We start from the raw sequence: 14,861 nt of genomic DNA on the forward strand, positions 1-14,861 counted from the left end.
GTGTCCATTGAAGCGCTCGAGTGCTCCGAGTTAGTTGTGGGGGCGGAATTGCGGAGGACAAGGCCGGCCGCCCGTCCTGCACTCGCAAAAAAAATATCTGACGCATGTCTGCTAGGCCTAGTCTCGCCCAGAAATAATAGCTTTTAGTTTCGAAATAAAACCCAACTTGAGTTATTTGTATATTTGCAACTTTTCACTTTTGCAGTAACCCCTTTTTTTGGGCCAGTGCAGTCGAATTTTGTTGGGGATTCCCAGAGACTGAGGTTAGCCGTTATTGTCTGTGCCAGGCTTTATAGCCACAGCTTAATTTGGATTTCGGCAATTGCCGCAGAAAGAACAATACGCACACAGCGAAATAAAAAATAAATGAAACACAAGTAAAAATCAGTTTGGGGGAACGAGAAGGAACAGATTTTCATTTCCCCCCCTTAATTTTAATAGCCCAGAATACCCCTGGAGAATGTCACACAGCAAATCCCTTGAAGACCAGAAATCAAACTTGCTAGCAAGGGAAATTCAAGTAAGTTGAGTAAGAAAAAACCTGGCAGGGGGTTTTCCTTGAGCTTGCCAGAATCGGTGTTTGTCAAATTCTGAATTTTCAACTAAATTTTAAGCCAAAGGGTAAGCATTTGTTTAGCTGACAGCGATTGAGTATGTGTGCGTGTGGTTAGGCAGACTAATGCAGAAAAGGACGAAGGACAATGCTACATTGGTCCTTGACAAGGCCCGCATTGAACCCCGTTTCGTCTGCGGCTTTCGTTTTCGGTTTCTGGCCTCAGGTACAGTTTCAGTTTCAGTTTCGGTTTCAGTTTTAGTTTCAGTTTTAGATTCAGTTCCAACTCCAGTTTCAGATTCAGTTTCGGCTTCGGAATCAGATTCTGTTTCATTCCACAAAACGGGGCCGTGGCTTTTGTGTGCGTGTCCATGAGTGTGTGTGTGTGTGTGTGTGTGTGTTGCCGAAAGTAGCACAAGGCAGCTACGCCCACAAGCATGGCCATCCCGCTCCCTGCGTCCCTGTGCCAACAAACGCATTCAATGCGATCTCAGGCGACCCCCCCTCCTCTTAGTTCCCCCTCCATTTTCTATTTCCCATTTTTCTCGCTTTTTTACCCACCCACTTTTGGGGCTGGCCAACGCCTTTGTGCGTGTTTTTCCGATTTGATTTTCCATTTTTTATGCGCATAGCGTCGCGACGCGTCACCAAGGCCAACCAGCATTTAATAGTCCTCGGTCCTAGGTCTTCTGTACTCAATCTCTATCCCCTCCCGCTGTGTGAGTATTCATGTTCACTTTCACTCCCTGGCGAAAATCAAAGCTTACAAAGGAATCGAATATATATAAACTGGTGGCCCACGCGATTTGGGAGTATTTTCAAGCATCAGGGCTCCTTGAGGAGCACATGTGAATGCTATTTGTCTCGCAGGATACGCGTGCGAGGACATAAGCATCCTTTTAAAATGATTCAGAGCCCATTTTCTATTCTAGCTGCCCTGCCAAGGATGTTGTATGTATATAGTTTGATGTCAATTGAACTAGTATAGTTTTTGGGTTTATTCAGTTTAGTGTCCTTTCTCTCTGGACTTGCCTTAGCTGAATATGAATATAATATAATAAAAGACTGTATTTATATAATATTATAATAAAAGAAGCACAAGGTGACAACAAGAAGCCAGGGAACAATCTTAGATCTAGGAAGTACATTTAGAGTCTAGGTTTGTAGGAGTTCCTATGCTCGATGCCACTGGATTCCTCTGCAGTTCAGCAGCTCTTCAATCGCCACTCATTAGCAGCACACGACTGTCATCCTGTCATTATCCTTGTCGCTTTATAGTTCACTGCAATCCCTTTCAATGTACACTTCAGTGCAAGTATTTAGCTTGCACTTGGCGTAAACAGGAACAAACAAAGTGAAAACAAAAGAAAACAAAATGGTGGCTCGAATAGAAGAAAGACGGAGCACAAAATAAGCATTGGCGAGTGTAAACATAAATCTTGAAATTTGTTTTGGGGCCCTCGTTTCGTTTCGTTTCGTTTCGTTCATTCTTCTTAAACAAGCATTGAATTTCTTTCGATTTAAAAAGCCATAAATTCCGATCGGAAGGCTTCCTGGCTGTGTCTGCGCTGACTGGCCTTAGGGCCGGAGTGGGGGATCCCCGGAAGATGCCCAAAAGGACCCCCCAACGAGGATGGAGAGCCGAAACCGAATCAGAGAGCAGCGCCCAAATGCGGGCAACACAATTTTTTATGTCATCATTTTTCGAGGGGGAACAAGGCAGCGCCGGCAAACATAAATATAAACGGCAGTAAAGTACACCAGACAGCATACTGAAAGAGCGAGAGGGAGGGGGAGGAGGAGAGAGAGAGAGAGCGAGAGAAAACACACACACACACATGCAGCAATCCTGCTGCAAATGGCTGCTAATGCAGCTGCATCAGCCAAAGACATAGAAGAAGCAGTAGCAGCAGCAGCAACTGCCACGCTCCAGTTTCCGCTTTGTGGCCATTAAACGGGCCACACACACACAGCACACACACACATGCAGCTCTCGCTCACATCTATACCTATGTGTACACGGAAAAATAAAAGTACTTAAATGTTCTAGCTCTGTGATTATCATTTCTCAATTTTATTTTTACTTTTTTTTGGCTTTTGTTTATATTAGAATCTGTTTTCTATAAAATCGTTTAAAATGTCTATTATTTTCTCTCTGTGTATGCCCACTGAAAGGCAGCGAGTGCATCTAACGTCCTCTTTTTTTCCAAATCAAACGACAGACGACGACGACAACTGAGCACTTTTCCACACAACTTCCACTTGCCCATCGCACTGTATTTATTCTACTTATTTCAATCGGTGGGTCAAAGGGCAAACTATAACTTTGCGGCATATATTACACACGAAAAATGTGGTTGCCCTCTCCGGGGGCATACTTTCATTGGGCAGAATTCGGCTTTCAGATTGCTTACCTCTTGAATTTATTATAAAGATAGGAGGATCAGAGGTCTACATAAGCTTCTGTCTTATAAAAGAATTTTATGAACAAGGAACAAGATCTTGATTTTGTAAATTTAGGAATAAACCTGTAATATATGGGACTGCTTAAAAATTTAAGAATATAATATTTAAGGCATAGCCAGGTGTTGGAAATAAGGCAACAAAAATATAGGTATGGTAGATAGCTAAAAAAGCCTGCCTTCTTGTTTTCTAAATATTTTAAAACATTTCTCCATCAAGCCAACATTAAATTAAGTCATTCAACGCTTATCAACACACTCGCTGTAAATCATTAACGTAAAAAAAACCCTTAGAATTCTTAATACTATACTCAAAAACTAAATAAGTTAAGGTGATAGACTTGCCTTTATAGGGTATTTCCATTTCGCCATTGTCCGGCTGTTAACGTTATAGCTTCGCATAATTTTTCACTTCCAACCACTTTATCTACGGCGATACTAATGTCCTCGAACGCCCCATTATCCCCTTGTCCCTGCACTGGGCCTGGGCCCCCTGCTGGTCCCTCCAGACCCCTCCCCCTCCCCACTAATGCAATTGCCACGCCCCTGCTGCACTTACGCGGCGCTAATATAGAAAAGTGAAGTGCCACCGACAACGTTGACGATGGCAACGATGACGACAACGACAACTTCTGGGACAACAACGACGATGGTACTTGCAAAAATGGGGCGCATCCACGCCCCTTTTCGACTTGGTCTACAGTGAGAGAAAAAATTTAGAATAGAAAAGAGATAAAGTTAAAAATAAACTGAATGGAAGAAATATAAAATAAAAAAGCTTTCTAGAAAATAAAACATTTCCAAATTGAATTAGGTTGTAAATTTATCAAGAAATATTTTCTTCTTATAGATATATAAATAATATACTTTTTTATACTTTTTTTTGTGAGTGAGTCCCGCTACACCCCCTTCTTTCGTTACGAATTCTTTCGTGGGGGCATCTCGGTGGCAAATCGCCACCGTCTCCATGGTCATATCCATGGCGTCCATCGGTTGTCCCGTTTCTCGTTCCTGCGTTGCCTCAAGTGGAGCAGAGTCCGAGAAACGCAATTACGGAGAAGCGGAGAAGATGCCGAAAGTCTGAGAATCCGGATGCTGGGGCATAGTAGCCGGTAGGGGGAACGGTAGTGGGTCTGTATTTGGGTCGACTTTCTCGAACGGTGACTGCAATTTTTTGGCATGATTCATGACCGCACCATGCTCGGCTATGCGCGACTTAACACACAAACCAGCACTATAAAAAACCTCAAGAATATATAATTTAAAAATATGAAATTTAGAAATTTTGATAACTATTTTTTTTTTTTGTCAAAGTTAAAACCTCAAGTTCGGTCAGTAAATGGTTTCTTATATTTACCAGAAATATATTTGCATTATTTATTATTATTTTATTAAGTGTTGCTTATTTTTTTTAAGTGTTAAATCACTCTTAAAAGAGGGGAGGGGATTAGCTCAGGACCCCCCGGTGGATGATGCAGCCTGCGGCATCCCTGGGTCGGTCAATGTGTTTGGGTACTTGCCACAAAGGAGAGTGATTCAAGAAGCGATAGCTTCTGCAGTCTGCATTTATTCCTAAGGAGTGTATAAAAATAGCTATTTTATATATAAAATCACATATTTTATATCTAAGAATACTTATTTTAGATATATTTTTAAAGAAAGAAAATATCCCTAAAAGAAATATATATTTAAAGTTTTGATAAAATAAATAAAGTGGTAAAAACTGATATTTAATATAAATATCTTAGCTGGAAAAGCTACTTAAGAACACATTCCTTGCAAAAATAATATCGATTTCTTATCAGTGAATAGTAATCGAACTTTATCCTTATCGAAGGCAGCTCGCTGCCTTTTGTTTATCGCTTTTGGTTATTGGCTAAAAATATATAGCATTACCCGCTATATTGCCTTATATCGTTTTGCGATTTATTGAAATAGCTTAAAGCAGCGAGTTTTTCCTTTTCTTTTTCATTGTCGTTTTCCCCGCTTTCCCTCGTTTTTTTTTTTTTTTTGTCTTATTTTTCCTGTGCAAATTTTGCATCGTAAATTCGCCACGTGCTGCCGTTGTATGAATCTCTTTCGCCCTCCCTTTGTGCTTCTGCTTTTGGCTTCTATTGTTATTGAAAATTGATGAACACACACACACACAGATACACACACAGACACACTAGCACTAACACTAAGACACAGCCGGAAGATTAGCGGCTGCGGGGCGCCAGTAAAAGTGCTGGCAAAATTATTGCAGACTGCATCTCCGAGCTGTAAATCTAGCGAAAGTGAAAATCGCTGGCGACAAAAAAAAACACACACACACACACACAATCGAAGTGAAAACTTTTCCAGCTGCCACAGGCTGCCATTCTGGGTGGCTTCTTGCGTTTCCATTTGCATTTCGCCATTCGAACTACTCCGAACTTGTGGCATTAAAATGCGATCTCAGCCTCAAATTGGGGCGGACATTTTCGAGTGCCGCGAAAAGCGGTCCTGGCCAAGGTGAAAGACTCGTAGAAAGTTGCTAAGGATAATGGATTAGGTTCATGATTAATTCATAGCCCAGCTTCATCGATGACCCTCAAGCAATAAATATAGCTTTTTTCGAGCAGCCACAAATAATAATTATTACTTTAGGGGAAAAAAGGAAAAATTGATGAAAAATTTGTAGGGACAATGAAGTGACAAATATGACCAAACAAAGATTTCTCTGGGAATTCTGGGATACTCTATTATATAACCAGGAAAATATCAATAACAAAAGATCGATAGATTGTAAAGCTTTTCAAAGAACAACCTTTAGGAGTTTTCTTTTGGGAATAAAGGAACTAGAAACTAAATTCATAATATTATAAAATTATTCATCTACATATAAATTTAAAACATAATTAAAACCCCCTTTCAAGGATCCACAATGCCAGTGTCTGCAACTGTATGTGCACATCGCTCACTCCCGTTGGTGTGGCACTAACTTTTCTGATCCTGTCCTGGTTTTGTCCACGTCCCACGGCCACTGCTCTTCCCCCCTCCTCAAGCGCAAAAAGCCATTGAAAAGTTTTCAGCTCTTAAGCACACTTGCCCTTTGGCCTCCTGCTTGCAACCAACCCAGTGGCAGGGGCAGAGTCAGCTCCTGCCTGTCCTGTGTGCGTGGGCCTTAATAAACTTTTCAAATGTATGATTGATGATGTTGCCGCTTGCCTCGGCAACATGAAACTTTCTGATGGCATTCTGTAAACGAGTCGCGTTCGCGAATGGTACCGAGAACGCCTCGCTAATTGTTGTTCTCAAAATGCAGCAAATGTAATTACACAAATGAGGATTCAGATGGGGGGGGGGGCAGAATGACGAAATGACAAAATGGGTGTGCCCTGCGAGTGCGTTGACAAATTTTTGATTGGACATTTTGCTGGAGGGAGGAAAGGAGAGTATGCCCCGGTAAATGCTTATTTAATAGATGATGCGGGCATGATTGATGCTGAAGGTCCACAACTGTAGTTGTGTTTGCAACAGAAACCCAAATTTGGAGGGTAATGGATGCCAGGGATCCTTCTCCATTTGAGTCCTTGAACTTATGTAAAGGGATTTTGGAAAATATAAAAATACTCTGATAGATCGTATTTGTTACCAAATTCCTCATCAATTTGTGACTATAACCCTTTCAGGCTTAAGCCTGCCGGATTTCTCTAAAACACCTGAGCTTCTTGAGAACCCTTAATATAATTTCCTGGAAAATTCGTAGCCTCAGTATTGCTGCATGAATTTTCCACACCAATTTTGGCCAAAAAGCATTTGTTACTCGCTTCCAAGTGCCAGTTCTTGGTTAAGAAGCTGGACCGGCTGTGGGCGTGGCCTGGCCGAAATGCCATTTGGCCCAGAATTGGGTTAGTTGGCTCATTGACTTGGCTAGCGAGTGGGGTGCGGGTTTTCACGAGGCGCAGAAGGAAAACCGGCGACGAGTGTTTTGATAAATGAAGTTGTTGTCGCTATTTCAGTTGCAGTTGCTGCTCACATTTTCCCTCTTCTCTTTTTTTTTTTTGCAGCTAACATTAATGTTGGCCAGTTTGCCAAATGAGCCTGGATGCAGGGGTGTGCGGGTGAGAAATGACAGGGGATGAGGCGGTGGACACTTGAAAATTTTTAAGCTGCGACAAAAGAATTTTTGCCTGGCAGGCAAGCCAAGGAACGGAGCGGAAGTATGACAACAAACCGCAAATAAAATGAAATAGAATAAAATAAAATACAACTGGGAAGCTAGGAGAGAGCTATGCGAATGGGAAGGAGGAGCTGACTTTGCCGGAAATGGCACTGCGCTCTTCTTCTTTTCCATCATTTGTACTCCATTTTTTCCATCTTTGTCGCCCTGTGGTTGCTGTGAGCAGTTGCTATTGTTTTTTTTTTTCCAGCTGCAGCTGCAAATTGCATTTATCTTCTGGTCTGAGCTTCCTTCTTGGATATTTTTTGCTTATTTTTGTCGCTCCTTTCACACACACAGACACACACACACACACACTTGGGGCGCGGTGGTCTCCCACAAAGGAAAATAAGGATTGCATGTTGCCCGCTTTTAGGCTGATTTTATGCAATTTGCTTTTAAGCGCCACTTGAGAAAAGTTCCAGTGAGGAGAAGAGAGATCCACAATGGAGTACAGTGCTCTCTGAATACACTTTCATGGGAATAAGCAATTATTTTGGGATTTTTTATTAACTATTTAAGTTTTACATTACAATTTGAGATGCAATTTGAAAGAAATACTCAAGAAACACGCCAATAATGCACCACAAACACACCTCAAATACTTAAGAAATACAGAAATACGCCGCAAACACACCCACCACAAATACACCAGAAATCCACCAATAATACACCAGAAATACAGCAGAAATATACCAATAATACACCTGAAGTACACCAACAGTACACCAATAATACACCAATATTAGACAGAAATACACCAGAAATTCAGTAGGATTTACTTTATTGCTGACATATATTTGTATTATTAATTAATAATACCGACAGCTCAAGGGCCATATAATCCTGTCCAAATAACACTTAACTTTCCCTTTCATCGTACATTTGCTTTTATTAAATTAATTGTATTATCAATGCATAAACTTCAGCTGACTTGCCACTTGTAAACTCCACTGTAACCTGACATACGTATGTGGATATATATAGTACATATGTATATTTGAGGAAGCCTTGTTCCACCTGTCCCACCTCGTTACCTTTTGTTGCATTAACCTTTGCATAATTTGATGGCTTTCGCTTCCCATCCGCTGGGCACTGAATGAAATGGAAGGAAAACTTCTTAAAACTTAAAGTTGCAAGCTTATCAAGTAGATCATGGTGTGGCAGTTCAGTCCTTTCCGATTTCTGAAAAAAACTATATTCACTTTTCACGCCCCGTTACAGTTGGTCTAAATATCTTCCATAATTTCCCCAGGCCAACTTTACCACTTTACTTTAATTTCAAGTCATTTTGTTTGCCGGACGAACCATAATAGCCGCCGAGCTAAGCTTGCACTCAAAGAAATTTTATTCAAATTTTTAAGTAAAATATTTACCTCATATTTTCTTAATCCTTAAACCTTTTTCCGTTGCGGAAAGACTTGCATAGCATTTCTCTCTGTGCAGCCCATAAAGAGTGCAACAAAAAAAAAAAAAACAAAAAAGAAAAGTGTTACCTTCTTTCATGGGCCGTGACCAAAATCACCACCGGGGCCAAAACAACCCAAATACTGGCTGCCGGAGGAGCTGGCTGGCGCTGGCACTGGCGAGGAGCCGGCGAGATGCCCGAGAAGCAGCACTCAACGCTCCTTAGGGTCTCATGCATATTCAAAGAGCATTTCATGAACTCATAAGCACGCTACTCACACCCAGGCCGACGGCCCGAGGTCCTGCACCAGCACAGTCCTGCCTCACCTCCCTCTCTGAACCCGCAGCAGTAGCAGCACTAGTAGCAGGACCTTCCCCTGCCCCCCTTCATTCACAACCCGGTGTGGTTCCACACCACATCAAGGTGTCCGTGTCAATGCCAGCGGCCCAGCCAGAAGCTGAGATTAAAGTGATGGCTTGGGTGGGCGTTAAGTTGGTGCCGGATGGGAACCGAGGTCGTTGTGGTGCGGGGTGCGGGGTGTGTGGTGTGCCCGGTGGCGCTAGGGATTTCAGCCGTTGGGTGGCCGGGTCCAGCATTGGTCAGCATTCCAGTTCCAGTTGCGCTTAAGTGAAACGCTTTCAGGCCTTTCCGGTGTGTATTTAAATCATTTATATTTTGGATTTTATGAAAAAAATCTATCATTGTCTTAAAGGATATAGGTTTTAGCTGTTTAGCAGCTTACGAATTTGAAGCATGACCAAAAGCATTTGAACCAATTTGTGGCAACACAATGAAACCTGGAAAAATGGCCAGGGATATGCGTGCAAATTTATTAACCACTAACGGCTGCAATTGTGTAACTCCTTCCAGGGATTCTGCACCTTCACGAGCTCCTTATGTCCAGGGAAAATGAAATATGAATAACGCAATAAAAACGTCTTCCAGATGCGAGTGTCTGAGTGCGTGTGTGCTGGGATAAGGAGTACAATTTGCATCCCAGCACAGCACCACCCACAGTCCACACACACACACCCATAAAGTGACAGTTACATTTGTCGTTCGCTGCATGCCCGTAAACGAAGCAACTGTCGCAGTAAACAGTTGCCAGTAACCATTTGCCAGTTGCCAGTAAAACCGGTTGGTACATGGGGCGAAAAGTTGCTGTAATTCGAGCTTCTGCTTATGCAATTAAGGTTGTGGGTAAATTACAACTTAAAATGCCATTTAGGGAACTTTAGAACGAGTATCGCTAGGATTTAAGGCAATAACCTGTCCCTATTTAGGAGCATAAGGCCTTCTAAAATAAGCCTTAACTCTGTGGAGAGAACTTGCCATATCTACTTTGTCAGCCACCTTGAAATTAAATCAAGTAAGAAAAAGGTATTCAATATCTTGCAAAACCCTGCTAAGATCCCGGTTCATTCCAACTTCCTTAAGACTCAACCCTTTCTTTTTGCTGGTATTTTTGTCAGCTGTGTATTTTCCCTGAAATTACACCTGCCAGATACCCAGATACTCAGATAGTTTACAGCCCGATGCAACCAGCAAACGCAACTCGTTTCTCCTACTGCATCTCGCTGGATAAGGATAAGGATTGGGGCATGACGTTGATGGTTTTGCATACGCTTATTGCGGGGTGGTTAGCACTGAGCGGGGTTAGTGGATTATATTGGACCCCAAAACCCACCTTCTGCCATTTGTATTTGTTTATAAAAGCGCGAACTTTCCCCACACACACACACAAACACAACACACTTCAGACCTCGGCACAACCACTTCCATTACCCCTTTGGCCGACGAGTTTTGTGCAAATTTGTTACCAGCTGCACTTGAGAGCTCCACGGATGCATCTGCATCCCCTGCCATATCTGTGTATCTTGCAGTTCAATCTTCAGCTCGGTGACGCATTGCATTTTACGACTCTCAAACTGGTCTCCCTCCTCCAAGAGTCTGTGTGTTATTACTACATTTTCTGTATTTCTGTATATATATATTCCTTTTTTTTTTTTGCTCCATGTTGTTGTATTTTCTCAATGTCAGCAAAAAACTGGAACATCTCTGGAGTGCTGCAGCAGTCAGTCTTTGTTTGCGCTTTGCATTAAGCGTGCTTGGTGGGTTCCAACTTCAGGTTGCCCGTGTTTTCATGGCTGATCTCTGATTACACACACAAAAAGGGGTCGGGTATATGGGAATGAAAATGATATACAAAATGCACAGAAATACATACAAGCATCCCAGATTTATTTCAGTCTTTCCAGAATCATTAGCATGTAGTCTTGTCTTATCATTCCTGAACCTTGTTAAAAACCAATCAAGTGAGGTCTGATTTCAAGCACCTGCTATGGTTATATTACCTTGTAGACTTAACCGCGATAACAGCCTTTTTGCCTTCACGTTTTGCATATTTATGGCCCAAGTCGTTTCGCTTGTCTGTCACTCTTGACGGTTAACGTTTCATTGGCATCCGAGCACTGACAGCTAACCAATTGCAGTTCCAACCCAAACCAGCCTCCTGTGTGTATCCCCTCCTCCCCCTTTGCCATCGAGTGTTAACTGCCAATTGCTCATTTGTCTTCCGGTTGTTTCAATCTGCGGCCGACTCTGACTCCGACTCTGCCTGCAACTCCTCGACGTGTGTCTGTGGCGCCTTTTAAAAGCCGCAAAGTGCACGGTAACAAATCAATTTGCCATAATCACCGAGTAACGGGAAAGTCGGCACAGGTGGCGCAGGTGATTCAACGGAAAAGTGAAAGTGAGGAGAGACCCGTAATTGAGCCCCAACCCTCTTGCCAGAAGGGTCGATGAGGGACAGGACAGGATGCGCTTGCCAGTGTCAGTGGCAGCCCAGCCTCAATGCAATTAGGTTCTTAAAATCACTCACAAAAATATATTACCTACAATAGTTTATATATTATATTTATTAATAAACAAAAGTTAAGGGCCAAGACTAGGCTAGCGAGGTCCTTGGCCACCACTGATGTACATAAACATAAAAAGTTACTCAACTTTAATACTAAATATAGATTTTTCTGCGTGTACATGTGGCATCGCAACTGAAAGGCACGTGAATTGGCCGCTTCCCGTTATAAAAGCGGCCAGAAAGAGAGAGAGGGAGAATGGGAAAGATGAGAGAGACAGATGTATATGTAGAGAGAGAGAGAGAGAGAGTGTGTGAGTGTGGAAGGGAGACACGAAATCGCAATTAAGTGATTTTATGGTCGCGTATTTCAATTTATTTCCAATCGAGCGTTGTCAATCTGCCACCCTAGGAAACTGGGAAAACTCCGCTCTTTCAAAAGTGAGAGAGAGAGAGAGGGAGCGAGAGAGATAGAAGAGGGAGTGAAATTTCCCGGCTCCTTTTCCTTGCCATATCCTTGCCGTGTTGACATTGACATGTAGTCGCGAGTGTGTGCGTTTGACAGGACGGGGCGCCGGGCAGGGTCGAACCCTAGGCTTTCTTTCAACATTAAGCGATATTAGATTTATAGCAGAGCACACTCGCACGCACATGCAGCTATCGCGTCATCATCATCATCGCCATCTTGTTATCTTTTTACTACTGCCGCCGCCGCGGCTGCTCCTGTCAATGGCTGCACTTCCGTTTCCGGTTTGAGACTGTGCTCGCTCCTCTCGCATGTGTACATGCATCCGTACGTACGTACGCGTTTTATCTTGTCAGCAAAAGCGAAGCGACTTGATTACGCTGTCATTTGCTTGGGATACACTTGGAACCCTCGCACAGCGAACACTTTGGAATTTTAAGGAAGGAGGGGAATACGTGAAATGAAATGTATTTATAATACATACAACTAGTATTTATGTATGTGTAACCTGGTACATTATTTATTCAATTAAATAACAAAACTAATGAGCACTGAAGTTTGTATATTAACTTGTGGAAGGTAATTTTATCAGCAAGTAGAGGTTTTTTTCTCTACAGAAAACTTAAAGCAATTCAATATTTACTGGCAGTATTTTGTATATTTTTGCTTGTTTGTGTTGCTTTGATTTTGGGCTACTACTTCCCCTCGTTAGAAATACGTTAACTAGGCCTCTCCTCGGTTCACATTACATTCGCTGCGTGCTTGTCACTGTCATTTTCGACTTCCGTTTCCCTGTCTCCCGCGAGTTCTTACTTACTTGGCGCTGAAATCCGATCTGCTTCGCGGCTCCTCTGTTGCCAGGCTCCTGTTTTTCTTCTTTTTTTGGTTAGCCGGGAAACTTTTGATTTGAGGCAGCGAGTGAAAACGTTTTGACACATTGGCAGCCAGATGGTATCAGTTGGTGTGGCGCAGGTGTTCGGTAGGTAGATCTCCCCTTCGCCGGTGGGTAATTCCTGTTCGTTTTTTGACGCATGGCCATAAAAAATGATGATGGGGATCATGCACGTGCTCTACGCTCAATTCATCAGGTTGCAACACCTACAAAACGAATCAAATTTCGGTACACTGTGAGAAAGATTAAGATTTGGGAATTTGACCCTTACATTTTAAAGTTTCTACCATATAGCTTAGAAATAAATAGGATGGATTTTTAAATTATTAAAGTAAAGCCATGTAGTATGTAGCATATTCATCTATCTACATGTGTGTGTGTTTTTTTTTCAGTGCACTTTGGGTTTGTGTATTAAAGGAGATGCGGTAAAGAGGAGGCCAGTTGATGGGGCAATGCCTGACACTTGGCAAAAATATTGCCATTTAAGCTTCGGACGCAGCGTTTACGCCCCTGACAGGACCAGAATGGATATGACGATAAATGGCAAAGGGAGGAGGGGTGGTATGAGGGTGAACTGGAGTGGGAGACATGGAAAAAAGCTGGGGAAACTGGAAAGTGGAAAGTGGAAACTGGAAATAGTTGGCACAGGGTGTCAGTTAGTGAATGATTGCATTCGTTTGCATTTGATGGCCATGTAATTGGTCATATCACCGAGAATATATCAAACTGTATGGCCCGAATTCCTTTTAGGACGAGTGATTGGGTTCAAAATTGCATGGGTAATGTCATCGCAAAAAACGGAATAGTAAACCTTTCTGGCAGTTATCAATAGTAAATATGGATATAAAAGGATGTTCCTTGAAAAAATGTATTTTTCTACTAAAGACTTTCTTGAAGAGGCAAAATTGTTTTGAAAAAGTTGTGGAAACAAGCATCTATTTAAAAAATATATATACATACAAGAAAGATAGCTGACTTCGAAATTTAATATCCTCTGCTAGGGTAGAAATATGTGAAGGCACACACACGTCACGCAAGTGCCTTGGTCAGCAGTTTCAGTTGATTTTTTACAGCTCTCGAATTAGCACTTTATGCTGTGGCATCTTCCTGGGTCAGTGAAGTTTGCCCCCCTCAGACAGCTAAAAAAAAAAAGAAAATTGAAAATGCAGAACGACTAACAACATTGTTTATAGTATATTTACACGAAACGCTGTCTGGCTGGTGGCTCCTCTTTTCACAGTAATAACTACCTAAGACCTGTAAATTAATTTTAAATTTATATGCAACTTGCACAGAATTATAAAATAATTATATACGAATATATGAGAGAAGATATGTAAGAGTATTTAAACCATGAAGACTTTGTCAGTAAAGTCGAGGGAATCAACATTTATTTATCCCCATTATTTATTTAGTGAGACTCCCTACTCTCGCATGGTTGGGCTCTAGAGGAGCCGCACTGTACCTGCTCTTTTGTTCTACTTTGGCGGGGCACGTGAATGTGTTACCCAATGTGCGTGGCATGGCACCTGCTCCGGCACCTGTACACCTGCCGCCCCAGGCCATGCGAAGGAAAATTTGGGGCGGGGGGAAGACCGGACACCACCACTTGCGATTGCGGGTTAACAAAACGCGGCCAGTTTGTCACCCACATTCGAAATTCCCACATTGCCCATTCACATTGTTTGGCTGTGGACCCGCAAACTTTCAGCGTTCCTCATCCGCCGCGTTGGCTGGCACTCTTTAATTATTCATGCGACCCGATGGCCCCGGCGACTGCAGTTGCAACTGCAGCTAAATTCGGACTGCTCTCTTTTCGCCAAGCACTGCAGCCAACCAGCCATACGAGAGCCAGATCGGTCCTGAATCAATTCAGATTATATTGCAACAAGGAAGGAAACAATATCAAAATATATATATATCCCTTTTAGTTTAAAATTCGTGTCAATTCAAGATCTCATCAGGGATTGAGGCAGGTCGCTTTTAATGCCTAAATATTTCCCTCAGAAAATACCTTAAAGTCTTAATTTGTACCGTCTC

The 14,861-nt window shown here is 42.3% G+C and overlaps 1 protein-coding gene across 1 annotated transcript in view; it reads left to right on the plus strand.

Annotated features, from left to right (window-relative positions):
* The window catches only part of nAChRalpha3 (nicotinic Acetylcholine Receptor alpha3), a 92,362-nt gene that overhangs the window by 47,767 nt on the left and 29,734 nt on the right, over positions 1-14,861 (plus strand). The gene's annotated exons all lie outside the window — the stretch shown is intronic.

This window comes from Drosophila kikkawai, chromosome X (assembly GCF_030179895.1).
Source record: "Drosophila kikkawai strain 14028-0561.14 chromosome X, DkikHiC1v2, whole genome shotgun sequence".
NCBI lineage: Eukaryota > Metazoa > Arthropoda > Insecta > Diptera > Drosophilidae > Drosophila > Drosophila kikkawai.